This window comes from Typopeltis vanoorti, chromosome 12, assembly GCF_054136105.1.
Source record: "Typopeltis vanoorti isolate ZY-2024b chromosome 12, IOZ_Tvanoo_1.0, whole genome shotgun sequence".
NCBI classification, from domain to species: Eukaryota; Metazoa; Arthropoda; class Arachnida; order Uropygi; family Thelyphonidae; genus Typopeltis; species Typopeltis vanoorti.
In genome coordinates, this window is record NC_143560.1 from 115,266,087 (window position 1) to 115,293,776 (window position 27,690).

General features: G+C 35.2%; 1 protein-coding gene and 1 pseudogene across 1 annotated transcript in view; one reads left to right on the top strand and one right to left on the bottom strand.

Moving 5' to 3' along the window:
* Positions 1 to 1,677: 1,677 nt before the first annotated feature.
* LOC150101151 (ribosome biogenesis protein BRX1 homolog pseudogene) lies at positions 1,678 to 2,547 on the bottom strand (annotated as a pseudogene).
* Positions 2,548 to 13,344: 10,797 nt separating this feature from the next.
* Positions 13,345 to 27,690, top strand: part of LOC150101152 (protein zyg-11 homolog B-like) — a 287,455-nt gene continuing 273,109 nt past the window's right edge. The window contains exon 1 of the mRNA XM_090401483.1: positions 13,345 to 13,532. The gene's annotated coding sequence lies outside the window, so the exon portion shown is untranslated. The remainder of the gene's footprint in view (positions 13,533 to 27,690) is intronic.

The following is a 27,690-nucleotide window of genomic DNA, read 5'->3' on the forward strand; positions in this document are numbered from 1 at the left end:
CAGCCAGCAGCACTGCCCGTTTTGGTGATGTTTTTTCAAGATGTAGATTTTGTGACTCTAAGTATGTTTAGCATGCCCTTGAATGGCATGACTAGTACTACATGGAGAAGAAAGGGAGGAAGAAACAGAAACCAGAACCCTTGTTATGGAGACCAAACATGTCATTTGCACTTTGTTTCCCTCAATGGCATTTTTCCTCTTTAGAAGGCCTTGATAAGACTTCATTTAGACTATTGTGTGCAGATAACAGTTCAATGTCAGTAAATACAAAGTCATGCCCATATCCAGTGTATAGTATTATATTACACTAGGAGGCTCCTCCCCCTGGAGCCTACGCCCCCCCCCCCCGAGTTCCAGACTGGTAGGCCAGTTCGCCTTGAATTTTGAAGACTCGACTCTCAGGGCCCTGAGTGTCGAATCTTCAAAAGGAAGTCTCATCCCCCCCTGGCTCCCAATCCCCCAAGTTCCTGACTGGTAGGCCAGTTCTCCTTGAATTCTGATGATTCGAATTTTGAAGATTCGACACTTAGGGTAGTCCCTGAGTGTCAAGTCTTCAAAAGAAGGGCTCCTCCCCCTGACGCCTACGGCGTTCCACCCCAGAGTTCCGGACTGGTAGGCCGGTTCTCTTTGAATTATGATGACTCGAATTTTGAAGACTCGAAAGGGGATTCTGCCCTCCCCCCTGGGCGTCTACGGCGCCCCCCCTTCCCCCCGAGTTTCGGACTGGTATTCCAGTTCTCCTTGAATTCTGATGATTCGAATTTTAAAGACTCGACACTCAGGTAGCCCCTGAGTTTCAAAAAGTTTCAAAATAACTTGATAAAAAACATGACGCAAAAACGTTGCAAAAAAGCTTATCATTTTATATTATAAAATAGATTGGTGGGATTATAATAGAAGGATCTGGTCAGACTAGAGATCTTGGATGTTATTAGATAGCAAGGTGAAGTTCAGCAGCCATGTATCAAAGATTGCAAATACAACTCAAAAGATAATTGCAATGCTGAAAGGTTTAACATGTAAAAATAAGTATATTATTTTGCCTCTTTACTAGGCCTTTATACTACTTCACTTGGACTATTGTGCGTCGATCTGGTGTCCTGATTTTCGAGAGAATACAAAGTAAAGTGTTAAAAATGATATCAGGATATTGGAATACTCATTATGGATACAGATTTAGAATTTGTTAACTGTAGACACTAGCAAAAAGAAGAAAGAGGTGTGATATGACTGAGAGGCAAACTTCTGTAAGGGTTTATACAGCATTTAAATTGGTGTAATTTTTCATTTTATAGATGGTGGAGAAAGGACAAGAATTCATTCTTGTAAGCTGTGAATGAATACCGCTAAGAAGGGAGTGAGGGCTAGATGTTTCTCTCATAAGGTGGTGCGTGATTGGAATGGATTGCCATTGGATGTTGTGAGTACAAGCAGTGTGAATGAATTCAAGGATAAGCATGATTGCTTGTGCGTGTAGTATGAGGCCTCCTTCTGTGAATCCCAGGAGGTCTCTCTTAATAATAATAATAATAATAATAATAATAATAATAATAATAATAATAATAATAATAATAATAATAATAATAATAATAATAATAATAATTTTTCATGTTTACATAATATTTTATTACAAGACGGAAATACACAAGCCCAATTTCAAGAATTTTGCTTCCAAACCTAAGAGGCTTTTGTAGACTTTTTTCCTCTTCTTTTAATGGAAACTAAAGGTTTTTGATTAGGCACTGTTTTAAATATTTCATCCAATGCATCTAATTTATATGATTCTTGTGGACGACGAGACTCCAATGACTTTTTGGCTTCAGTACGTTCTTTGTAGCGTTATGATGCCTGTAGCTTCTCAATTCTTCTATGTAAAGTAGGAGGTATGTAATGTGGATTACTATAGAGAACAGGTCCTCCAAAGCTACCCTGACATATCTTCACAGGAATAAGAATAATCCTTGGTCCAATTTCTGCAAGAGATCCATCCTCTTCAACTATCTGATAATTTCTGTAACATATTCTGTTATCCATCACAGTAAAAGTAAAAACATGATCAGTGAAAGGTTGGCTTTTTGGATGCTGGTTTGGTGTACTAAATACCTGGATAAATAATTCTTTTAAAAGGGCATGATGTGGATATTTATCGAACACTTTACCAAATGATAACAACCGCTGAGATCCTCTCAAGCAATTTCCTGTAAGTTTCAGCCCTTCCATTGTATGTACATTCTGTACAAGAAATTTCACTGATGGTCCCTGGGGTACATTAGAAATACACAAATAGAGATCTTGCTTTTTTCTCTTTTCAGAATAGATACACTTATTACAGTTCTTCATTTCATATATTTCATTTATTGCAAATAGTGAATCCTTCTTTGCCATTTTGCATTCTGGTTTGGAATGCGGAAGTAGCATTATCAGGTTCAACATTAAATGTCTTTCACGGAAAGTGATACCACGAGAATAAAATACTGGCACGCTTTGCTTGTTAGTCCACTTACTGAGGGTCACTAATATCACTTGGCCTTCTCCTAGAATTTTCATAGGTGCTGTAGGCTTCGGCACAGGTCACATTCTTAGACGTAAACTAAACTGGCCTGCACCTACCTGATCATGTGATTCGGCATATTTCGTCCGTCTACGTAGTGTCATCCGCAGTATCGGGGTGTCGAACTTTAGCAAAATTCTTGCTTGACCGACTGGCTGACTGGACAATTCGACCTCACAATATAGCCAATCAGATATAGCTGGCATATGACTATCACACATTTTAAGTGGCATCTAGAGAAGAGACTGGCAAACAAGTGCGTTACCTCGTGGATCCTAACTCTAAAGCGATATATTATAGTCAGAAAGTGTGTGTGCTCTGCGGTCGATATTCTTGAATTCACTGGACGATTAACCCCAGTTACCAGGAGAAAGATCTCTCTTGCTGTGCCAGATATCAAATAACTCAGTAATTGCTCGTAGAAAGGCTTACAGAAAGTTCTAGCTGGCAACTATAATTGATCTTATGTCTTCCTTCAAGGTTGCCTAGCACTGAGGAAGCAAACGCTACTTCCACTGAGCTACAAAAGCCGTGTTAATTGTATATCACTTTAATTGTTTCCATACAGTATAATTTCCAAGTATATCTAAAATTATGTTGTGTGTTATCCAAGGAATTTGCCTTGTCTTTGTGCGAATTTGATTTTCATTTTGGCTTTTTCATATATTTCCTCCATGAGTTTAAGGTTGTTGTATAAAATGTCTGCTGAATCTAGTAATATTATGTTTCTAGTCAGTTTTTCGTTCGTTTTGGTTTATTATTGTTGTTCTGGTTGCTCCTATTTGTGGGGCTTTTCAGGTATGGAACATGGCACGTGATCTGTCTTGGTATGCAGCTTTAGGCTAGGCTGACCATACGTGTCGTTTTGAACGGGACAGTACCGTCGCAAAAACATGAAACTGAACTGAAGAGGCAGATTATCTTTATTGGGTGTGGGGTACACATTATACACAATTGTCTCCAGGGTGCTGTCGACTGTTTACCAATTGATATTGAATATTTTGCAGTGGAAGTATACAAATACGTCAACATACACGTATATACAATCAGAGTTGAAGAATTGAAAAACTTTAGTGACTTTGCAGGAAACAATTACGCTAAATTGTTAGAACATGGAAATACAAGATTTTTGTACTTGGGTCTATCAATTGACAGAATTTTAAGCATTTGTGATGGGCTCCGTTCTTATTTTCCGGATCACACCAGGCAACAGAGATCCGGCGCTTAGGGCTAGAATTGTGGACCCTGAGGGTCTGTTCTCCTTCTCACTGAGTCAGTAAAGAAACAAAGAAAGTAGTGGTATATTATCTGAAAACCTCTTCATTTATCAGCATTTCATTTAAACCCCTCTACCAGTATCATTTGCATACAAGTTAAACAACAATGGTCCCAAAGCATCCCTGGAATACATCGCTAGTGATTGTCATCTGCTCCCTTGTATACAACCCAATATACAGGCAATATGTCAACTTATTAAAATAAATCTATTGTTAAAACACGATCCCATGTTAACCAACCTTGCTGGCCACCATTGAGAATGCTGTTATTATCAATCCATTTCTGGATCACTATTTGTATATGAGAAATATATGACTTCTGCATTACTTCAACCTTGGTATCTCTTCTCTGTCTAGCTCTCACTGATTAGACCTCAATAAAAGTCGAAACCGGTCTGGGTAGTGGCCCTTCTCATAATGCCTAGCATTATACATATCCGAAGGGTGATATGCTTCGCATTATGGGATACTAACGCATTATGGGATACTAAGGCAATTGAAGTGAAGGCAATAGATTTATTAAAATAGATAAATAAATAAATAAATATATACTGTATATATATATATATATATCATCATATCTCCTCAAGGAGATGGGCTTTGCATTTTTCAAGTGTCTAGGTTTTAAACATACATTAGCTTCATTGATAAAGATAATATTGCAGCTACAGAAGTATCCATGAACGTTGAAAAATTTTTAAACAATTTAGAGTCCAGAAAAAGTGAGGTGTTTGTAACTACTGATATCAAAAAACAACTAAAAATATTACCAGATTCAGGAGAAATTAATGAAGCTAGGTTTTTTGAGGTAGTTGGGAATTTCTATGCAACCAGCTCAGGATATGTCAACAAGTAGAAGCACTTGACCCTCATAAAATCTATAATTGTGAGGCAGCCGGATACATGAATAAAGAAAACATTCCTGTATCTGAAAGATGGGTAGTGATTTTTTCTGAAATGAGCGAAAAACACCTAGACTTTTAAGGCTTTTTGATATTGTAGAGTTTATTCTTTGTCTTCCAGGAAGTATATTATCTTTTGAGAAAATACTTACTATTATGAACTATTATTAATATTGTGGTCAAAGGAGATATCTAGATTAAGTGTTGAGACAATGAGAGCTATGTTAGTTGTATATCATAGAGTGTGAGAAGTTTTGTGCTAAGGTGTTGAAAGATCGAAATTTGCTACGTAAGATCAAGTCATCGAAGAAATATTCATGGTACGATCGTAGTGAAATATAGTCCCACCTCTACGTCTACCCAAATTTTTGTATGGTTTCTATCACTGAAGAATAATGGTAAGCTCAATATGTTTATGTAATAAAATTCTTTTAATCGTTTTACTTTTTCATGAATACAGAATATTACATAACCCCCGTCCCGTTTTTGACACCCCGATGTCTCATTTTTGTCTCAAGGAAATATGGTCAGCCTACTTTAGGAAGGGAAGTAATTTGCATTATATACAGCAGAAGTCATAAAATGATGGTTCGCGGATGGTCACGTGATCTATGTAAGAAGCTGTAATGTATTCCCGAACTATTTCTTTTCTGGTATATGAGGTTATAACATCTAGATAACACATACAGGCAGGGTACAATGTCGTTGTTATTTGCATTTCTAATGTTTATGTTTATATTAGCGATTATCATTAAGTATGCAGTTAAATATGATTCATAGTATGAGAGCCAATAGTTAAGTTCATGCAGGAATTTTAAAAATTTAAGATTTTAAGATCGCTGGGAATATTAATAAACAGTGCTTACTTCCAGCTGGTGCTGTCGATTGGGATCATTAATTATTTTAATAGAAATATTTTCTGCATGCTGAAGATCAGTTTCTCTAATAATAATTAAAAAAATAATAATCTGCAAATGCTTTTTATTCCACAAAGGGACAAGCCGAGACTATTTTAGCCCGATCTAAATTTTTAGAGACTGATGGGAAATCAATTTCCACCTGTAGCTAGTCAATAATAGCTGGACCAGACTATCAATTATAAGAAACGGCACCCGGCGAATATAGCAGTTACATGTTGCCATCTCATGTTCTCTGACCCTAACACAATATATTCCTGTTTGAAATAGTGTGGGTTCTACGGTCGAGTTTCATGAGTTTATTGGATGAAAAATTCGAGTTCAGGGAGACAAAAAATCTCTTGTCCATGCCATCTTACTTGCCAAAACTTATCACGAGGAACCTGGTCATATGTCTTCTCCAAGTCCACAAAACATGTGTAAACATTCTTGGAAATTCCCAAGATTTCTCAAAGACTTGCCTTAAAGTGAAGATTTGGTCAGTTGTGCTTCAATCAGAACGAAAGTCACATTGTTCTTCCTGGAACTTTGACTGCTCTTTCTTTCTGGAACTTAGACTGCTCTTTCTTAGATCAGCCTAGCACTATGGATGCAAACGCCTTTTCCACAGGGGCTGTTTCATTAAATCAGCAATAAATTTATATAATATCATAATTATTTATAATATGTACAAATGCTTTTACCCTGTAGAATATATATGATATTCGTTGCAACTATTAAATTTTGTGAAATTAATTCACATGGTCATTAAATAGAGAAATATAAAGTGTTTCCGAGTATCTTATGTAATTCTGTATCCTGCAAACCTCTTGGTTTATATGCGAGGTATTTTCTGCTTTTCTTTCTCTTTCATTAGAAATCTGGTTTCGATTATCTTTTATTTAAAACATTTCTTATTATCAAACTTTGATACAATTTTTTTTTCTATATTTATTTCTAATTACATAAGAATAGTTACATCACAATAATTATATTCTCAGTTATGTTCAGTTTTGTACACTTTTTGTTTTACTATTATTAATAATATAAACTGTTAATAATTTTAGCTTACTCTTGTTTTATTACACATCTCGAGTTAATGGAATGAGTAATTTCTGGAATACTCACTTAGTGTTCCAGAAATTGTCTTGTTAGCTGATTTTGATTATTCTTTTTTAGAGATAGTCCTCTCTCTCTCTCTCGCTACATATAAACACATACATATAAAAAAGGTGTTTATCCTTGTCAGCTACATAGATGATTGTCTTGTTTAGTTTTATGGGACTTTAAATCCTGAGGACTCCTATTTTCTTGCTTTAATCTTTTACGAAAGGATAGTGCTCCTCTAATTCATGGCAGTGAAGTTTTACGGTCGAGTTTCTGGAGTACACGAGCTGAAAAACCTAAATTTCTAGGAGAAAAACACCCGCTTTCCTTTCAGAGATCGACTAACTCGAGAAGAAGAATATGTCAAACAAAGAGATAAAGAACAAATTCCTCTAGTTGGTCACAAGAATCTGAGAATGGCCTTTTTTGGACTGCCTTGCGCGATGGACGCAATCCATTTACACAGGTGAACTAGGGTTATTTGTTTTTTTTTTATTTGTCAGTTCTTTTTTTTTTTTTTTTGAAAAGATCTTGGACCAGAGTTATAAGCTGATATTGATAGTTTTTTTTAACCATTTTCAATTTATAATTTTAAGGAATTCAAAGTGAAAAGCTCACATTTATTTTTTGTTCTGTTTAGATCATTGTTTGATTTTTTCCCCTTGTAAAATGGGCTACGTTATTAATTTATCTTCTGGTGTGTGATGGTTGCATCCCCTTATTCATCCTGCACTAAAGGCACCTCCATCCCTCGTGGTTTACATTGGAATTACGTTGCCAGGCTGATTCCTAAAAGGTAAAAGATAAAGTCAGGTTTCGAAAGCATTTTTACACGTTATATGACTAACAGACAATTGAATACTTACACGCGTTTGTTGTACTTTTATGCAGGGGAGAATTCTCCATGCTTTCTGAGCAAGCTCATTAATTGAGAAAGGAGTAATATTTATTTATTAATAAATGCATGCAATTATAAGCATTCCATTTAGGCTTTTATTTTAGTAGACAGAAGACGTCTTAAGCTTGCGCGGCAATAATTGAGCTTTGCGTTGGGTATCGAAGGCCGATGCTTGCTCGGTTGTAGGAGCTTCCAGGTCCGCTTTGCAGCACTGTGATTTCATGCGCGCGCATAACCATTTCCGTCCCTTCACGTAGTCTTAAACACAAGGCCATACGCAGTCAAAGTAGCTCTAGCTAGTGAGCTTCAATCAACCTTTACAAGTGTGCGTGTTGCTTGAGAAAATTAAGTTACAACCAATTTTTTATGATGATGTTATTGACCAGTTCATAAAGAAGAACCGTCGGGTAGAATTTGTATGCAAGTAGCTAAATTGAAAAAGATAGAATATCATTTGTAAAATAAATGTTGTATTTGTATGAATAAATATACATACATTTCTAAATATATAGTTTTAAATGGTTGTGTATTGAAAATATATGACTGTTGCACTTCAGTATCGTCCAGGATCTAGATACTACGATATGAAGCGTTTTCCTGGAGGAAGGGAGAATCCTACATGAGTGTTTTTTATAAGGACTGTATTGATTTAAAAAAAAATAAATCAGACTTCAATCACACCTTTCACTGTCTGAATGATAACAACAGCAAGCGTGAATTTCAAGACCAGCATTCACCACTGCGACTCTCCTTATTTCCCTTTTGTAACGTTAATGCAACTTAAAAATGCGAAATATTTGGTTCTTCTGTCGTTATTGACCACAATCCACAACCTTGAGCAATAATTTTTTTTTTATTATTCTCTTTCAATGAAATTTCATGTATACAAAAGCATATAAACAAACTTAACACAGTAATACAAACCTTTTTTCTTTTTTTTTTTACAAAAGGTAACTGATATATGTAAAAGAAAACAACAACAATTTTTAATATCAATATCAATGATAATCTTATTGGTCTTCCAGAGTAGTTACACATTTATTTAAATATCTTGATAAAAAGTTTCATTGCTGAGTACTTTTATGTTACAGTAAGTAGAATAAATACATTTTTTTTAAAAAACAGAAATACTACATTTTATTATTTGTGGTTCAGTACAAAGTTTAAATAATATCCTTATAATCTGAATAACGTCCGATTGGAATAATCATCCATGTATTGGTTTATTAATAATGATAATCACAGTGATAATTTACCATATATAATTCACAGTTACATAAGTTTAAGGACTCTCCATAGTTTAGTTCAGTCAGTATAAACGAAGCCCTTTTGTTAGCAAAGACCTTGGTTCGATTCCCGTCAGTGACATGAGTAACCTTTATTTGGTACCTTTTGACTGAAGGTGAGTTAGCCGGTCTCCTACAGATGTAGGCAGGGCCGATTTTATCATTAGGCGAACCTAGGCAATCGCCTGGTGGCGATAAGACTTTGGGGCTTATGTTTGTGTGAGTATGACAGAATATATATAGAGAGAGACAATGTATAAGAGCGCCTAAAGTTTCTTTGCCTATAGGCATCAGATACTCTTGGACAGTCCCTGGAGGTCGGGGGGGGGATTAACCCCGAAACTCGGGTTTTTTATTCCCCAGAATTTCTACAGTTATAGAACACAACTTCAGGCATAGGGCTAACCACCTTATTCTCGATATGGTAGCGGTTAAATGTAGAAAACTCCTCGACACCTCAAGGTAAAATAGGAGGGAAGGAATAAGAGTAATAAGAAGAAAATTAATTAATTAATAAGATACGTTGCCGTTCACATTTTTTTCTTCAAAATTTGAGAAAGTGTGATTATACACTGTATTTAATTTACAATTCAAATATTATATATACTACTATTTCGTACTATCATACTGTACAAATTAATTCAATTTTTAAATTCATTATTTCCAAACATTTTTTGTAATATTAATATTTTATTACATTCTATTTTCATATATTACATAGGAATATTATTACATTATGCGTAGTGATATTGATATATTATATAATAAAATTATAACACTATACAGGGTGTTCGGGATAAATTTGACATATTTATAATTAATTATATTTTTCCGTAAGTTACATGTATTAACACACACTTCTCTTCATTTAAAAGTTTGGACCCTTCTTCATTCACATACAAGATGTCAGAAAGGATGGATAGCTGGAACCCACCTGAATCATGGAAGAGAATAACTTGTATCATGATGATTCGTGCCCGCCATCAAAATAAGGATATTACGACTGCTGCCCAATGCTCCCTGAATACAGTAAAAACAATCAGGCATGAACTAGAGACTTGCAATGGTGACTACGAGGATGTAGCAAGAAGAAAGATCCCTAGCAGACGATCTGATTGCGTTCGTACAGCAGAATTCCTCGCAAATCTGCAGGAACAGGTGTTGAAGAACCCTGGCATTGGAATTCGGGCTTTGTTCGTGGAGTTGCTAACTGTAGTCAAGCCCTGGATAACAAGGGTAGGCAATGGTAGGCCGTATGTATGGCAGCAGGATTCGGCCCCTTGCCACACCTCTGGGAAAAGTCAAAAATGGTTGTCTGAAAATTTCTACGACTTCACCAGTCCAAATGTTTGGCCTCCAAACTCCCCAGACCTTAACCCCATGGATTATTTTGTATGGGGCGCAGTTGAAAAAGACACCAATCGCACTTCCAGTAATACAAAAGCCCAGTTAATGGATAAAATTAAAACAGTTTTTGCGGCCCTTCCCAGGGAGACTGTAGCATCAGCTTGTTCGAGGTTCCGAAGCAGAATTGAAGCTGTGATCGATGCTAATGGTGGTTATTTTGAGTAAATCTTGTTGATAGTATTGTAATTAACTCTGCCTGTAATGTTTTTTTGTCAATTCATTAAATTTAATAGATACAAAGAAGATTTTCTTTTTCCTTACGAAACTGTCAAATTTATCCCGAACACCCTGTATATAGTAATATTTTACACAATAATATTATTACATTACATTTAGTAATTTTAATTTTAATATTAGTATTAATTATATTTTATTCGATAAATATTTCGTGTTTTGGTTCATTTAGAATAAGTTTTATGAAAGATTAAAACATTATTTGAGTAATTAAATATATTTGAGTATGTGTGTGTATCTTACATAAAGTAAAGGAATGGAAATGATATATTAATGAATACGAGTTCCCTCCTCTTTGCTCCGATATTAATAGTTTTAGATTAGATTACATGCATAATAGAGTAATGTAGTTTTTTGATGCTGATATTCGCAGTAAATGGATGATGAATGATGAGTCGGAGTAATCCACTTGCTTCAGAAATGCTTGGGTTAGCTTGTCCGAAGCCAGTAAGATTAGCGAATAACTAAACTTTTTCCTTTTTTTGCGTTTCTAACAGTGTTTAATATGTTTTATGTGAAATGTGTGGTAACTTGCAGTTTTAAGTGTGCTGATACAATTTCCATAGTTCGGTTTTTAATGTTCTGTAACTGTTCAGATATTTTACATTATATAACAAGATGTAAATAGAGCTGTGGAATTAGACGGGATATCCTCTCGGGTTTTGCGAGAATGTGCAATGCAACCGGCAAATCCTCTGAGTTGGCTATTTTATTTAAGTCTGAGCTCTGGTAGAGTTCCAAGGGAGTGGAAAGAGGTCAGAATAATTCCTTTGCATAAGGGAAGTTCTAAGACTGCAGTAGCAAATTATAGACCAATCAATATCTCAGGCGTGGTGGTAAAAATATTGGAAAAATTGGTTAAAAAGAGCATTCAAGAATGGGTGGATAAAAATATGATACTGAATGAAGAGCAATATGGCTTAATGAAGTGCTCGGCAGGCATGTCTTAATAATTTACTAACTTGTTATAATAGCGTAACCGCATAGTTGGATAAAGGAAATGCTATACGATGATTTAGCTGGATTTTGTAGTATCCTGTCAAAGGCATTTGACAGGATACTACATGGAACTCAGTTATGCAAATCAGGGGATGAATAAAACACTGGTTAAGTGGATTACAGGATGGCTGCTGGACAGATATCAAAAAATTGTATGTGGAGGAGCACAAGCGAGGCAAAAACAGGTGACTAGCAGTGTTCCACAAGGTTCAGGACTGGACTATTGCTGTTTAATTTGTAAATAAATAATATAAAATAACTTGAAAGGAAATATTCTATTGTTTGGTGATGATGCAAAATTAAGTAGAGTAATAGTTAATCAAGGCGATGTGGAAACATTGCAAGACGGATCATATAGGCTGTCATTATGGGCAAAAGATAATGGCTATACATTTAATGTGGAGAAATGCAAAGTTATGCATTTTGGGATAAACAGATTACAAGCTATGTATCACATTTATGGCACTACTCCAGGAAATAGATGAAGCCAGAGATTTAGGGTAGTGGTAAACAGAGAGTTAAAGTTTACAGGGTAGGTATATTTCTAAGGTTGCCAAGTTAGTGCCTTGATATATAATCACATCTGGATCACTGTGCTTATGTCTAGTCTCCTGGGCTTCTTGGGGATGAGGAACAAGTGGAGAAGATTCAGTGGCATGTGACAAAGACGGTGAGTGGTCTGTGGAATGTTCCCTATGAAGATAGATTGAGGGTGTGTGGATTACAGAAGTTAGTTGATAGGAGAAAAAGAGGAGACATTGTTATTATTATTATTATTATTTTACGACGCCTCCAGGAAGTACAATGACTCATCGAGGGAGGACACCTACTCTACAACTTTGTCTCCACCACTCAATTCGCCAACTACAATGAACCGCAACTACAATCATCATCTACACCAACGCCATCTACTGCCCACCACCACCACCACTAGTATTTTCACAGATAATCACAGACATCCATGCCCACGGTGGAATTCGAACCCGCAGCCTTTTGGCTGGAGAGCGGATATGCTAACTACTCGACCAACCAGGCAAGAAACATTTAGGTTACTTAATGGTTTTATAGAATTGATGCAGGGTAAATGATTCAGCACTTGGCTGGAGGGGCTAGAAGAAGGAGTTATCCCCGGAAGTTGAATAATGGTGGGATCAGTAGGGATGTGAGGACTAGATTTTTTGTTTGGAGAGTTATGAATGAGTGGAACTGGTTGTCAGAATCAGTTGTGAGTGCTTTGTCTGCTAAGAGGTTGAAGGAGAGGTATGATAGATTGTGTAGATAGTTTGGGTTTCCCGTGATGAGTCTCAGGACTTTCATGTAGGCACCCGTACAACAACAACAATAATAATTATAGCTTCTCTCATAGATTAGATACACATATGAGCCAAACTGATATTCGGCTATTCTCTTATAGCTGATATAAGCATCTGGACAAAATGATAATCGACTATTGTATTAATAATTTGTTGTATCTATAATATGGGACATTTATGTAAAATAAGTAAAGTTTAGTGAAAAACTTATATTTATGATAGTCCTGATACTCCTGCAATTAGATCGTTGGAAAGTTGTTGCATGTAAGTGTGTAGATGTGCAATTTTTTCTAGAATAATAAAAGTACTCGCTTATTTTCTTACATTTTTTTTTTTTTGATCAAATGAGTTTGTTGAGGGGTAGGGGAGGGGTAGAAATCAGATGTAATAAGCCCAACAAGGAATAATATTTCTATATTATTTCTGCAGTTGATACAAGTTGCTCAATGTCGCCTCTAGTCAAAAGATGTTCCATGTGGTTAGTCGTTTGTGTGCGTCATTTTTTTTATTATTTATTTGTATTTGTTTAGAAGTTACAGACGGGGTTCATCGTAGTTATGTGTTTTAATGCAGCATTAAATCTGCATCGATTCATTTAACTGTTTTTGCGTGGAGAAAAAATTTAGAAAGAAAAGAAAAGAAATTTATTGGATCACTCCAAGGTATTAGATATTGGTGACATGTATCTGTCTGTTATTACTAAACTGTAAAATATGATTAACGTACAAATACTAAAATTAAAATTTGCTTGTGTAATTAACCTTTAAATTCTTTAAAATCCGTGATTTCACTTACTGTGCCTTTAATAATTTTTGTTATTTCATTTCTCATAGGTATTAAATCTGATGGGAATGTAATGCCATTTTGAGTGGTTTTAAATGTCATTGCATAACAACATTTGATTTATGGTGAGGACACATGACAGATCGCGGATAATTCATACAACAGAATTTAAATTTCACGTTAATATCTACATGCATTTTTAAATTTATATTCGATTTTATGTTATATATATATAACATGAAATTGATGAACATATATAATAAGCTGACCATAATTGCTTCCAGAGATGAACATTTTCTGGGCAGACTAATAGTTTAGGAAGCAGTGATTTGGTAAAGTAATGCTTATATAAAGGCAGTAGAACTTTTTACCTACCTGCTATTAGTGTATGTATTTTAATTCAGTGAAGTCTGATTAAATCAGCTACTGCATTTAATGAAGTGAATGCAGAATGAATGTTTGCATTTCAATGGTTCATGTTTCTGGTGACAGCTGGCCCCACCATGGATGTGCTCTGTTACATGGTAGTCACTATTATACTTAAAACAGTAAGTGGGAGGATATAACTTTCCCGAATTTGAAAGTCAACAAATCTTCTGATCCTTAATTTCATTGCTTCAGAATTTCTACTCATCCTCTGTCAATCATTACACTTTTGCATACTCAATTAGCATCTGTCTTATTGCTTAGAAATGAGTCCATATTTATCCCATTAAAAATAATAAAATGGAAAGAGGCAAAAGTCAGTCAACAATTATCAGTTTGTTAGTCGCACTTCTTTCAAAAATAATGGAATATAACGCATCCTAAATAGTCAACCTTCGACTTCTATATGGAGGCCCACCAGAAGGGTGGATTGTGCCAATTCATTTCCTTTTGATCCATAATAATACTGTTAGGCAACAGTTTTGATCCATAACTTATCTCTTAGTCAACACATCCAATTTTAGGCATATGCCATGGAAAGGTTTTTGGATAAACATCTGTAATTACTCTCCACATTTCTTCATATAGATGTCTATTTACCAAGCAGTCATCTTATGAATCTGAGTTTTACCCTTGCAGTTGTATTGCTGGCTTTCATTTCTGTCATTCACTACATGTCATATTGGATTGTTACCTCCCTTCTTTCCCAATCATTGCCCAAATACTTTGGGGTTGTGTAGTTTTTTCTGTAGACTTTTTCTGTAATTTTAAACCTTTGGATAAATGGCCATCTCTTGCTAACCTCCAGCCCTAGTTGATAATGACAGTATTTGGCTGCTCTTCTTCATTTAGGTAGTCCTGGTTACCGTTCTGTTAATGGAAACGTGTGATAGACATATTACTATTTTTAAATAACAATTTTACACATGTAAGCAAAATTTATTAAAACTCCTATGTTTTGCTAATGTGTAATGGGAACATCATCCAGGTAGAATTTTCCCTGCTTATGTTGCATTGAACGAAAAATATAGGATTTTTAAAATAAATTTTTGTGTCCCTTACATTATTATTATTATGGGCGACTCCAAGGACTCATCGAGGGAGGCCCTAAGCATCATGACCACACAACTATTTGACATTCTCACAGTATCTATCATACTTTGCCTTGAACTCATTCACTGTCATTGCACCCTTACAACAGACTCTGGCAGTTTATTCCACTCATTTACCACTCTAAAAGTAAAGAACCCAGCTCTAACACCCTTACCAACCACACTCTTGCCCAGTTTCCATGGATGTCCCCTAGTCCTCCCAACACCGGTCCTGATTTCAAAAATATCCTCTGAATTAATCCTATAGAAACCCTTCAGCAATTTGAATGTCTCAATCATATCTCCTCTTTTCCACCTATTAACCAATTTCTGCAACCCACAAATCTTCAACCATTTCTCATAAGGTTCATTCCATAGACGTGTTATCATCTTGGTCACTCGCCTCTGGCTCCTTTCAACCTCCTCCCCATCAAGAAGAAACCTAGGTGACCAAATCTGGGCACAGTAGTTGAGTTGAGGTCTTATCAAGGCTCGATACAGAGGAACAATAACTTGCTTATCTCTGCTCGTCAAAGTATTCTTCAGCAACCAAGTGATTTGATGAGGTGATTTAGCCACTTTTGCAATGTGACCCCTAAACTTCAACTCCCTATCCACCAACACTCCCAAGTCCCTGTCCTCATCAATCTCCTGGAGTACAGTTCCACCAATGTGATATACTGCTGCTATTCTTTTCACCCCAAAATGCATAACCTTACATTTTGTCACATTAAATTGACATCCATTTTCCTTAGCCCAAACCTCCAATCTATCCAAATCATCCTGCAAGATTTTGACATTTTCTGCATTCACTATATCCCAGCTTTGCATCATCAGTGAACAAATGAACCATTCCTCTTAGATCCTTCGCTATATGGTTAATGAACAATAATGTACGTTATTGTACGTTAATGAATGTTAATCTACATGTGTGAGACCATTATTTAAAAATTGTATTAGACATGTTTTAGCATTATCTCATAAACTCCAATCTGTCTTTTCCTGCCATTCTCCAGTGAGACATGCAATTTTGTGAACCAAGATGCTACCAGTAGTCCATTTTATTTCTAGCAAGAAAGATCTCACTTTCCTTACCCTTGTCTTTGATGATACATTTCCATGCAAAGTTGAGATTTCTCATTTTGGATTGACTTACATGTGTAGCCTTTCTTGGAATAAATACATCACATTATGTTACATCCATGGTCTGTTCATTTTCCAGGAACTTTTTTCCATTTAGAATCTTACCTTTCTGTATAGTTGAGAACACTATGATTTCATGATGTAAGCCACATTCTCAGTCTTGGTTTCTTAATGATTGCAGGTTGTAAAGATGCCAACTTTCTCTATCTTCAGTCTTCTCCTCCTTTTCCCTCCTATTGATTTTAATATAGGATCCTCCCATCTCTTTAAGTGGTCCACCAGGTATTTTTTTTTTATGCCTACGATACCGATCTATTATTCTCAAAGTTCATCTATTGGCTTTCACGAATGATATATGCCATTCTTGACTTTTTGTTATTATAGATGGCTCCTTCCATACTTTAAATCTGGATTTTTTCCTTATTTCAATGTGTCCTTCATGATGATCTTTCTTGCTTATATTTCAGACACCTTTTCTGTTGCTCTTTGGGTTATTAGGCTTTGTTCTTCCTTTTTTGAGTTTGTCTAGCTGCTATAGGTTCATTACTGGTAGAATAATACTGTTAAAAAGGTGTGATCTTGTTTTGTGATAGTGTCTTTTATTTGGTTAAGCTTTCCAAGCAGCCTTTTTGCATCTACTTGTTTGTTTGTTATGATATATCATTTTCCATTTTTATTGCTTGTTCTAAATAAATTTAGCTCTTCACTCTATGATTTTATTTTTAAAATTTGATTTGGTGATCATAACAGTATTCATTTTTCATTCAATATTGCTTCTAGTTCATATGGCTAATGAGTTATCAGAACCACATCATTAGCAAATAGGAGTATTTTAAGTTTCTTTCCATCTATATTTAAACCTCCATCCAAGTTTGTGTTTTTCAGAATGTTTTCTACATAATTACATCTATCTCAAATCCATTTATCTTTTAGTATACTATTCTCACTAGGGTAGTATATTTGTGATTTGCAGAGTCTGGTGGACAGGAGGAAGAAGGGAGATATGATAGAGACCTACAAATAATGGGAGATTAGGGGAGAATTAGAGGTTATCCCTGGAAACTGTATAAAGAGGGTGTGAGTAGGGGAGTGAGAGGCAGGTTTTTTTCGTGTATAGTTGTAAACGATTGGAATGCCTTGCCTGAGAGTATGGTGTCTGCAAGGAGTTTGAGTGTGTTTAAGACACAGTATGATGAGCTGTGTGTGTGTGATAAAAGGACCTCCCAGATGAGTCTGACTCCATGAGGTCTTGGGCTAGTAATAATAATAATATATCAATAACCTTCCAAAAATGCTTGATATATTATTCAGAAAAAGAAAAGCATTCTGGTTACTAGATGATACTTGGATAAAGGATGAAGCCAAGAATGTAATTTCTTGGCATATTTAATTTATACATTGACCTAGATTATCCCTTTTCTCCCAGACTTGCTCCATTTACATTCTCATACATATTTTGTTTCTTCTTCTAACTCTTTTGTAACTGTTTGCAAGAGGATAGTGAGGAGTAGCTTTTTTTCTCTCTCTCATGAAGAGAGTGGGAGATGCATAAATTGTTTTCTGAGTGAGTGATAAGAATGCAGACAGTAAATTAATTAAAGGAGTGTTTGTAATATACTTAGCATTGTGTAAAGCAGATGACTCTCTATCAACTCTTTGGAGGTTCCAAATCGTAGTAATATTTTTGGCTAAGCTGGCCACCATCATTCCACCATATATCTTAAAACCTGCAGAAACATGAGCAGCAGCTGCTAGTTCACATACATAGTTTGGCTTTAGATTTCCTGAACTAACATCTCATTCTCTTTCATTCTATCTGCTTCTGTTTTTTGTAATAACATCCTTTCTCATACTGTTTTCCCCATAGACTACAACATTAAGCTGTTCAACAAACTTGTCAGCAAGTTCCTTCTTTCTGATTAATGATCCTCCCCCCCCCCCCCCAAAGCATTGATATACTATAGGTTTAACCTCCCAAACGGCTAAGACGTCTATAGATGTCCAACTAAATCTGGATATGTTTCAGCCCACCTGTTTAAAGAACCTGGATAAGAAGTGCAATTTGACTGTCATGTCCATTAGAAAGTGTGATAAACCCTCATGCTGAAGAGAACGGTTAATTGGATTATCTCGCGTTCGTAGCTAGCTGCTTCTCAGTTGCCTATAACAAGAAACGCACTTCCTTGTTCCATGCTGGTCAACTGGATTTTAGTTATATAGGATAGACTAAAAATAGAAAAATTATTTATATTTTTGTTTTCTCTTTTTATTGTGCAATACAATTTTAATGTCTGGACAAAATAAAGATCTTGTATAATTTGTTCACTTAAAAATATTTAAGTTAACAAAGCCTTACCTTGGAGAACCAATTTAATTTTTTATTTTTTTTTGATCTAATTTTTTTCTAATCACTTACTAGACAAAAGATTTTTCTTTGTTCTTGAAGAAATTAATTCACGATAATTATTTGAAATATTCTTTTAAAAAAAGAAAAAAAGAAAACCGGCTGCCGACGTTCCAGATTATATTATTTTTATTTTTGTAAAAAAACCATCGAAATCGAATAATACTTCACAGATTTCCTTTAGGACACGCTTGAGCAACTTTGCTTTATAGAGAATAACATGAAATTCTTTAATCATATTACTAAATTTTTTCTTCATGTTGTATAGTAATCTACTGGTCTTTGTACTTTCACTTTCTTGGTTTGTAATTGGTCATTACAAAATGAAATTAACAGTTATGGTTTAAATTTATATTTTCTGCATAATTCAGATATTTTATTCTCCAATTTTTAAAGTAAGCGATACATTTGCTTATTTTTATCTTTCAAAATATGTATATCAAAATTTCATTTCCTTTCACAATAGAATTGAACTTTATTTCGCCTCTGATAGTTTAACCCCCCCCCCCCGTTGCATTACTATCACACGCCCGAAAACTGTTATAAAACATACGTACAGTTTTTATTTAATTCGTTATTTTTCTCTAGTAATTGTTCCACATAACTTTAATTCTTCGATACTGAAACTATGTGGTGATTATTATAAATTAGCAACTTATAAATCAGACAATATACATATTATTTATGTATATTGTCTGATATTGAGAGACCCTTTACTGCATTACAATGGATAATTACTATATGTGTCCTGAACTCGCTGATTTGCTTTTACAGCATTGTACAGATAGTTATGGTACTGTAAATGCAAAAAGGCGAGATATGCCTCCAGATCTGGCTTCAGGAAAGCTATCGAAGGGGGAAATTCGAGCTTATCAGCGAGGGAAAGTCTTTGCACTACGTTGAAAAGACAAAAAAAGATGTTTTTCTGCTGTCTTCCCTGCACAATCCATCAACGGAATCCGTGGAGAAGCATGGTTTGAAGAAAGAAAAACCCATTGCTGTGTGTGCATACAACGACACTATGGGTGGAGTCGACAGGTGCGATCAGCAGCTATCATTCTACTCCGTAATGAGGAAACAGCATAAAAAATATTACAAAAAAGTGTTTGGACATGTATTAGATTTTGTTATTTGGAACAGTTTCCTCCTGCACAAGAAAAAATGTTTGTCTACCATAACATATCTAGAATACAGAATAGAAATTGCGAAAGCATTGCTGCATGCACATGCGCCTTCTTCAGCAAGCAGAAAAACAGGAAATCCTGCCAGACATCTGAGGTTGAACACTGCTAACTCCAACCATTTTCCTGAAAATCTACCACCAACGGCTAATAAAAAAAAACCTACACATAAATATTATGTATGTAATAAAAAAATATCAGAAAGGAAACAAAAATCTGGTGCTCTGAGTGTAAAACTGCTTTGTGTGTTTACCCTTGCTTCAAGGTGTTCCGCACTGTTCAAGAATTTTAAATTCTGAACAGTATGAAATAAAAAATGTTTGTTTTCAAGGCCATGAAAACAGTCCTTTTCAGGACTACAAATATTGATAGAGGGATACCTGAATGAACTGTTTCCTTTTCATCTTGAAGGCAAATTTTTAAGTTCTTTTTATGACACAGAATGATATTTTTGAAGGAATAAAATATAAGAAGAACTGGAATACTCTTTCCAGTGTCTCTGGAACTGAAAAGAGTATTTCAGGTAAAGTATTTCACCAAAACAATAAAAAATAATGAAATAAAATCTACCCTATATATATATATATATATATATATATATATATATGTAGGAAGTATTTTTACCTTGGGTATAAATATGTTGAAGATACCAAGTAATTTTAAACCTGGTTTTACTCCATTTCCCAAGTAAACAAACAGACTAAAGTCAAGTTTGCGCCTGCAATTGATGCAAGTCTAACTGATCCCACAGGTAGTGCAGGACCAGGGCAACTCGTGGCAAAGGTGGAACAAGCTCCGATCACTAATCTTAATATTTACCCTTAATGCCAAAACACATCTCCAAGAAGGGGATATATGATGTTTTGTATTAAAGGCAAGGGGCCACTACCCAGACCGGTTTCGACCTTTATTGAGGTCTCGTCAGTGGGAGCTAGGCTGGAAATACCAAGATTTAGTCATACCGAGCTTGTAAGTATTTCGCCAAAACAAGTTACCATAAGGTGTTTTAACCTTATTAAATAAAAATCTCTGGAGGAGATATAAATGTAGGAAGTATTTTTACCTTGGGTATAAATTACTTGGTATCTTCAACATATTTATACCCAAGGTAAAAATACTTCCTACATTTATATCTCCTCCAGAGATTTTTATTTAATAAGGTTAAAACACCTTATGGTAACTTGTTTTGGCGAAATACTTACAAGCTCGGTATGACTAAATCTTGGTATTTCCAGCCTAGCTCCCACTGACGAGACCTCAATAAAGGTCGAAACCGGTCTGGGTAGTGGCCCCTTGCCTTTAATACAAAACATCATATATCCCCTTCTTGGAGATGTGTTTTGGCATTAAGGGTAAATATTAAGATTAGTGATCGGAGCTTGTTCCACCTTTGCCACGAGTTGCCCTGGTCCTGCACTACCTGTGGGATCAGTTAGACTTGCATCAATTGCAGGCGCAAACTTGACTTTAGTCTGTTTGTTTACTTGGGAAATGGAGTAAAACCAGGTTTAAAATTACTTGGTATCTTCAACATATATATATATATATATATATATATATATATAAAATGATAAGCCTTTTTATGTCATGTTTTTCGAAACGTTTTGAAACTCAGGGGTTTCCCTGAGTGTCGAGTCTTCAAAATTCGAGTCATCAGAATTCAAGGGCGGAATCCCCCTTTCGAGTTATCACAATTGAAGGAGAACTGGCCTACCAGACCAGAACACGGTGGGGTTGGGCATATCCCCCCCCTAGTTAAAAAAGGAAATATATAAATAATAACGGGAACATGTTTACCTTGCCAACAATCAACATTGATGTGATATGGGTTCCAAATTTCTTGTTTCGGAGATATATATATATTACAAAGTTTTGTAATAAAAATTTCTGCTACAATGAAGTTTGACATAATCAACAATATTATTACTACCTTATTTCTGTTTCTCGTGTGGGAGAAAAACGGTAAAATGTCACTCTTATAATTATATGAGATGTTATAATGGCAAAAATAGTAAGAAAAAAGTCATTTGCACTTTCTCTTCAAAACACAAAGAAAGAACATTGTAAATTTAGCCAGTGGAAAAGAAAATACTTCATATTTTTCTTCTGTTATCTGATTTTTTTTTTTTTCTTGTAGTAAAAAGAAGAAATCACTGCATATAACATGGGGTCTGCATGAGAAAAAAAATCTGGAAATTGTTTACATTATAAACGAATAGAGAAATCATGTCAGAAAAATTATTCACGTAAGATTCTAATCTCAGCAGACATAACATTTTCTTCTGGATTACATATCTAAAGTAACTGAACCTTTGCTACTATTTTACACTAAAATGAATGGGGTATGTTCCCCAAGTGATTTACGTTTGTAACAGCTGTCTTGCGAATGATTTATGAAATAAATTATCTGAAATATCCGCAGATTGATTAGGTCTATACCCCCCCCCCCCCACAAAAAAGATTATGAAACGCATATGCACCTTTTCTTTGAAAATAATTCAAATCCTCTTTTTCAAGATAATTGTATGATTTGATTTCTAATTTTTGATAATAAAAGTGAAACTGATCATTATAAATTAAGCAATTATTTTGGCATAAATAATGTATAAGCGTGTAAACGAAATGTCAGTATTTTTGTTAGGATATAGGTAATCAACAATCGAAAAGGAAACAAGACATTCTTGACATATTCTGCACTACAGCCTGAGGCACTTTAGTGCGACTTTAATGTTCTCCCCTTTCTTCTCAATAGCACTGAGAGTAATAAGCCTTCAACTTTTCCTCCAGCTAAGAGGATATTACCAAGTATTTATAAGATGTAGATTATTTCAGAAATAGCTTCCAGCAGCAGAAGTAATATTTAGATTTTTTTTAAAAGAAAAACGAACAAAAATAATACTACTGAACTTTCTTTTGTGTGGTATGCATATAAACAATTTTCCATGGTGAAAATATAGCATATTATTTCTAAAATTTCACATAATTTCAGCGGACAGTAGAACAGCTGGTTTTAGATTGTAAATAAATAGAACAGAATTAGAAGCTTCACGGTACAATCTGATTGCCGTATATCTTTTGTCAAAATGGTAAAATGAAGTAATTGATTTTGAATGATGTCTAGAAAAGCTTTCAAACCTGTATAGAAATTTAGAGTAGTTATGCAGTTCAGTTCCAGGAGAGGATAAGGAGGTGGGGGGGGGGAGCATTAGAAAATCTTCAAAATGAGCAAAAATTTTGAATCATTCCGTATATGATATTTTTCACATATTTTCAACATATCTACGAGGATATGCATTAGATTACTTAAGTATAAAGAGCTAATAAGTTTCATTTCGGCAATGAAAACATTACTTAAATTACTTAATTAATTAATTACTTAAGTACATTACTTAAGTGATTGCCGATACTTCATAGTTTACTATATTCGGCAAGAAACTCTCTGATTCCAATCTTTGAGTTTCTTATTCGGTTTTAAAACTATGTGGGATTTAATATCCCCTTAATTTATGCATTAGATATTATTGTAATATGCATAATACAAATAAATAAATAAATAAAAGATGAAGGCGAAGAATCACTGCTAAAATATCATTGGATATAAATTTTTGATACCAAAATTTTGATTTTAACATTTTTTTTTATTTTGTCTTTATGAATAACAAAAAATCATTTCTAAAACTGAAATGTGGTGATCCATATAATGCTATTTGGCTAGAAAAGAGAGCAAAAGGACATATTTATTTCAATAAATATTATTCTAAAATATAAATATTTGACATAATATTTTCAAAGCAAACATTTGAAAATTCTGAAATTCGAAAAAAAATTATTCAGTTATTATACGTAAAGTGAAAGAACAATCAGTGCAACTCTTCCGGTGCACTGATTTGTAGAATAAAATACACCAAATTTACTATCACTAAATAGATTCATTGCAAAAGCTGATCAGTGGTCATTTCAGGATTGATTTTTTTTGCATATGTGAAATTCGTTTCAATTTTTGGGAAGAGACACAATAAATCATTTTAGAGGCAAGAAAGGTCAAATAACTTAGGACAGTAAATGAAATTCTAAGCAACACAATAGACTTAAAGACAGGGGGACACAAAGGTCACTCAGCAACAGTTAATCCACTAATGGCTATAGAATAGCCGTAACGAGATTAACGGTGGAGGAAGGTAATGGTATGATAAAAGGTAGAATGCCGACGAAGTTTTGATCCATGAAAAAAGCTAGGGAGAGCTGACTATATCATCCACACCAGCCGGTTGGGAGGTTAACTGCTTGTCGTGGTGGGATCGAAACAAATAAAGAGTAAAAAATCTGTGCAGGAAGTGTTTTGAGAACAAGTGGTAGTGAATGAAGACAGATTGAGAGAAAGATTGAAATACTAGATGTAGCTGGAAGTAAGAGCAAAAATGTGAGTAATGGAAGATAAGATTGAAAGAGAGAGTAAAAGTGAAGAACATAAGAATGATAGCATTGCTGATGTAAAGAATGAAAAGTTTATTGTAATGAGAGAAATTACTTCACAGGATGAAATGTGGACTTGAGAGAATGTAGAAATATCTGCAGGAGATACAACTGAAAGAAAAAGAAAGAAAGAAGTGTGATAGAATGAAGGAATTCCAGAAGGAATGTTCGAGTAATGGAGAAAGGGAGAGTAAGGAGAAGATTTTGTGTGGGGATTTCATGATAAGAGGAGTATTTGATAAGTGTGATGAAATCCTGCTTGCCAGCTGCAAAGATTAACAATGTCAACTAGGCAGTTAGGATGCAGAAAGGTAAAGTAAAAGAGTTGAATTACAAGTTATTCAAAAGGTGACAAGAATGGTATGAGGAATGACATCAGAGTTATTGGCAATAACAAAAGAGAAGAGTGAGAGAATATAGATGGCAAGTCTGTTGCCAGTGTATGATAGAGGCAAATTGAGAGGGAGGGCCATGATGCAAATGCATCATTGTGTAGGTTGTGCAGAAGGAAATGAAAATTTGTGGATGAGTTTGGTGAACAACAGGACTTATATGAGGCTGGTAGTTGCACTTGAATGGATTTTGTGGTAGGTGTCTGGAAAAAAGTGCTACCGAATGGAGGAGACTGGAAGTACAAAATCAGTGAAATGAGAGCTGTTAGAGGAGAAGCAGGTGAGTGAGCATGCAGGTACCATTGGGTAGTTTTTTTTTTTGGCCAAAAATTATTGGCAGTAGTGAGATATGGCTGACAGAAGATGTTAAAGTTAATGAGGTAGAATGCGATTCAAGGAGGATAGTGAGAAAAGCATTGAGATAATTCTTATGTCAGATGTACTTCAGCCTAAAAGAACAAGAATTTAGTTGGTCAGTGGAAGCAGCAGTGCATTTGAGGTCATCTGGTGTGGGATAACTAATAATTAAGGAATTGACAGCGTACACTAGAAATATAAATTAAATAAACTTTAATATATATTTTCCGATATTTCGGCAAACGTCACGTTGCCATCTTCTTGGGAACTTATTACAAAGACAAGTGCACACAAGTACTACATAACAGCAAATGAGAACAGAAGCTAGGAAGTTAACGTTTTTCTAAAGTCCTGATGGTGCCCCCTGGCGGGCTATATTGGTAGTTCTTGGCCTTTGGGCTAAAGTTCTTCTGATAAATGTTTCCCAAATTTGGGGCAGTCTCATGCATCCAAATTTGTTGAGGTTTGGCATGTTCCTAAGGGCTGAGGCTGATTCCATGAATAGTCTTTCATATTTGAACTTGCTGCGGTGTATTACTGTGGCTTTCTTCCAACAAGTAATACACCGCAGCAAGTTCAAATATGAAAGACTATTCATGGAATCAGCCTCAGCCCTTAGGAACATGCCAAACCTCAACAAATTTGGATGCATGAGACTGCCCCAAATTTGGGAAACATTTATCAGAAGAACTTTAGCCCAAAGGCCAAGAACTACCAATATAGCCCGCCAGGGGGCACCATCAGGACTTTAGAAAAACGTTAACTTCCTAGCTTCTGTTCTCATTTGCTGTTATGTAGTACTTGTGTGCAATCGTCTTTGTAATAAGTTCCCAAGAAGATGGCAACGTGACGTTTGCCGAAATATCGGAAAGTATATATTAAAGTTTATTTAATTTATATTTCTAGTGTACGCTGTCAATTCCGTAAGTATTAGTTATCATGTATAACCAGAGTATAAGCCTCTCAACAAGAATAACGATCATCCCTGGTGTGGGATAGACCAGCAGGACAAATACAGGCCTGGTAATGCAAAGAATAATGTGGATGGTATGTATCAGCAAATGAGTTTAGTGAATAGAGGATAAGTAATTATTATGTGAAATTGGATTATAGATTGGAAGGAGGAAAGGATTTGGGGATGGAGAGTAGATGGAATTTATGTACTTACTAAGGAATAATTGCCTGAGGCAGCATGTGATGGAAGCTACCAGGTTTGAGTGTGCTAGATCTAGTAATGGTATGAGGGGATTTGTCTGCATCCAAGGTGATCAAAGGCCACATTCTCACCAGTTGGTGAGAGTGACATGTGATCTTTACCTAAAAGGCAGCTTAACTTGGAATTTTTAGTTAAGAAGGTATATGTAGAATTATAAAGCCAGTAATTATGACAGACTCAGGAGAGTGCTTAGAGTAGTGCCATGCCATAAGAAACTGTAAGAATTCCATGTTGATAGTGTACAGGAAATGGCAGAGAAGTGTGTGAAGGAAGTGATAGCATACCTATCACTTCCTTCACACACTTCACAGAATTAGGAGGATAAATCAAGTAGAAGTTAAATGAAAGAGCAGCATAATTAAATTGAGCTGCAAAAAAAAAGAACCTTGTGGAGAGAATTTAATGATGGATACTCAGCAAGCTTATGACTAGTATAAGGGAGAGGATGAAAGAAAATTAGTTATACAAGCCAAAGGTAATCTCAGAGTTCTTATTGCATGTGGCGAATCAAAGAAGAATATAGTAGAATAATTTTGAATGCCAGTGGTAAGGTGACTGATACAGATGAAATAGTTGAATTACTGAGTGATTGCTTTGTAAGGACTCATCATCCACACAGAGATATTGCAGTCACAGGTATGGCAGGGGCTGATGTGGAAATACAGGCAGAAGAATTGGATGTAGATGGGATATTACATACCCTTGATGTGAATACAGGTATAAAATTTGATAGTATATCAGCTTGCGTATTACAATAATGCTCTAGGAAATTGGCAGTGTCTTGGACCAGATTTAATTTAAATCTCAGCCCTGGGTTGGTGTGAAGGGAGTGAAAGACAAAGTTCCATTACATAAGGAGGCTCCAAGGCTGAGGTAGCAAATTACTGACCAGTCACCTTGGGAGTGGTAGTCAAGGTATTAGAGAAGTTCATTAAGAGAAAAATCTATGATTGGGATTTTTTATATGGAGGAGACAGCATGGTTTGGTGAAGAAAAAGCCATGTGTCAGTAACTTACTCACTTTTCATAATAAATTGACTGCTGAGTTGAATAGAGTTAATGCTAACACAGGACTTTGCAAATCTGACAGGATTCTGCTCCAAATTATGTTACATAAATTGCTACAGATGGGGATGGATATGAAATTTTTGATGAGGATGGCTGATGGAGAGAGAGAGAGAGATTAGACAGTAGTTTATTCAGGAGTTCGCACAATGATACTAGCATCGTGTCCCAAGGCTCTATACTTGGACCACTGCTATTCAGTTTTTATATTAATGATATACAGAATTATTTGAGGGAAAATATTCAGTTGTGTACTGATGATGCAAAATTATGTATAGCAATAGTAAGT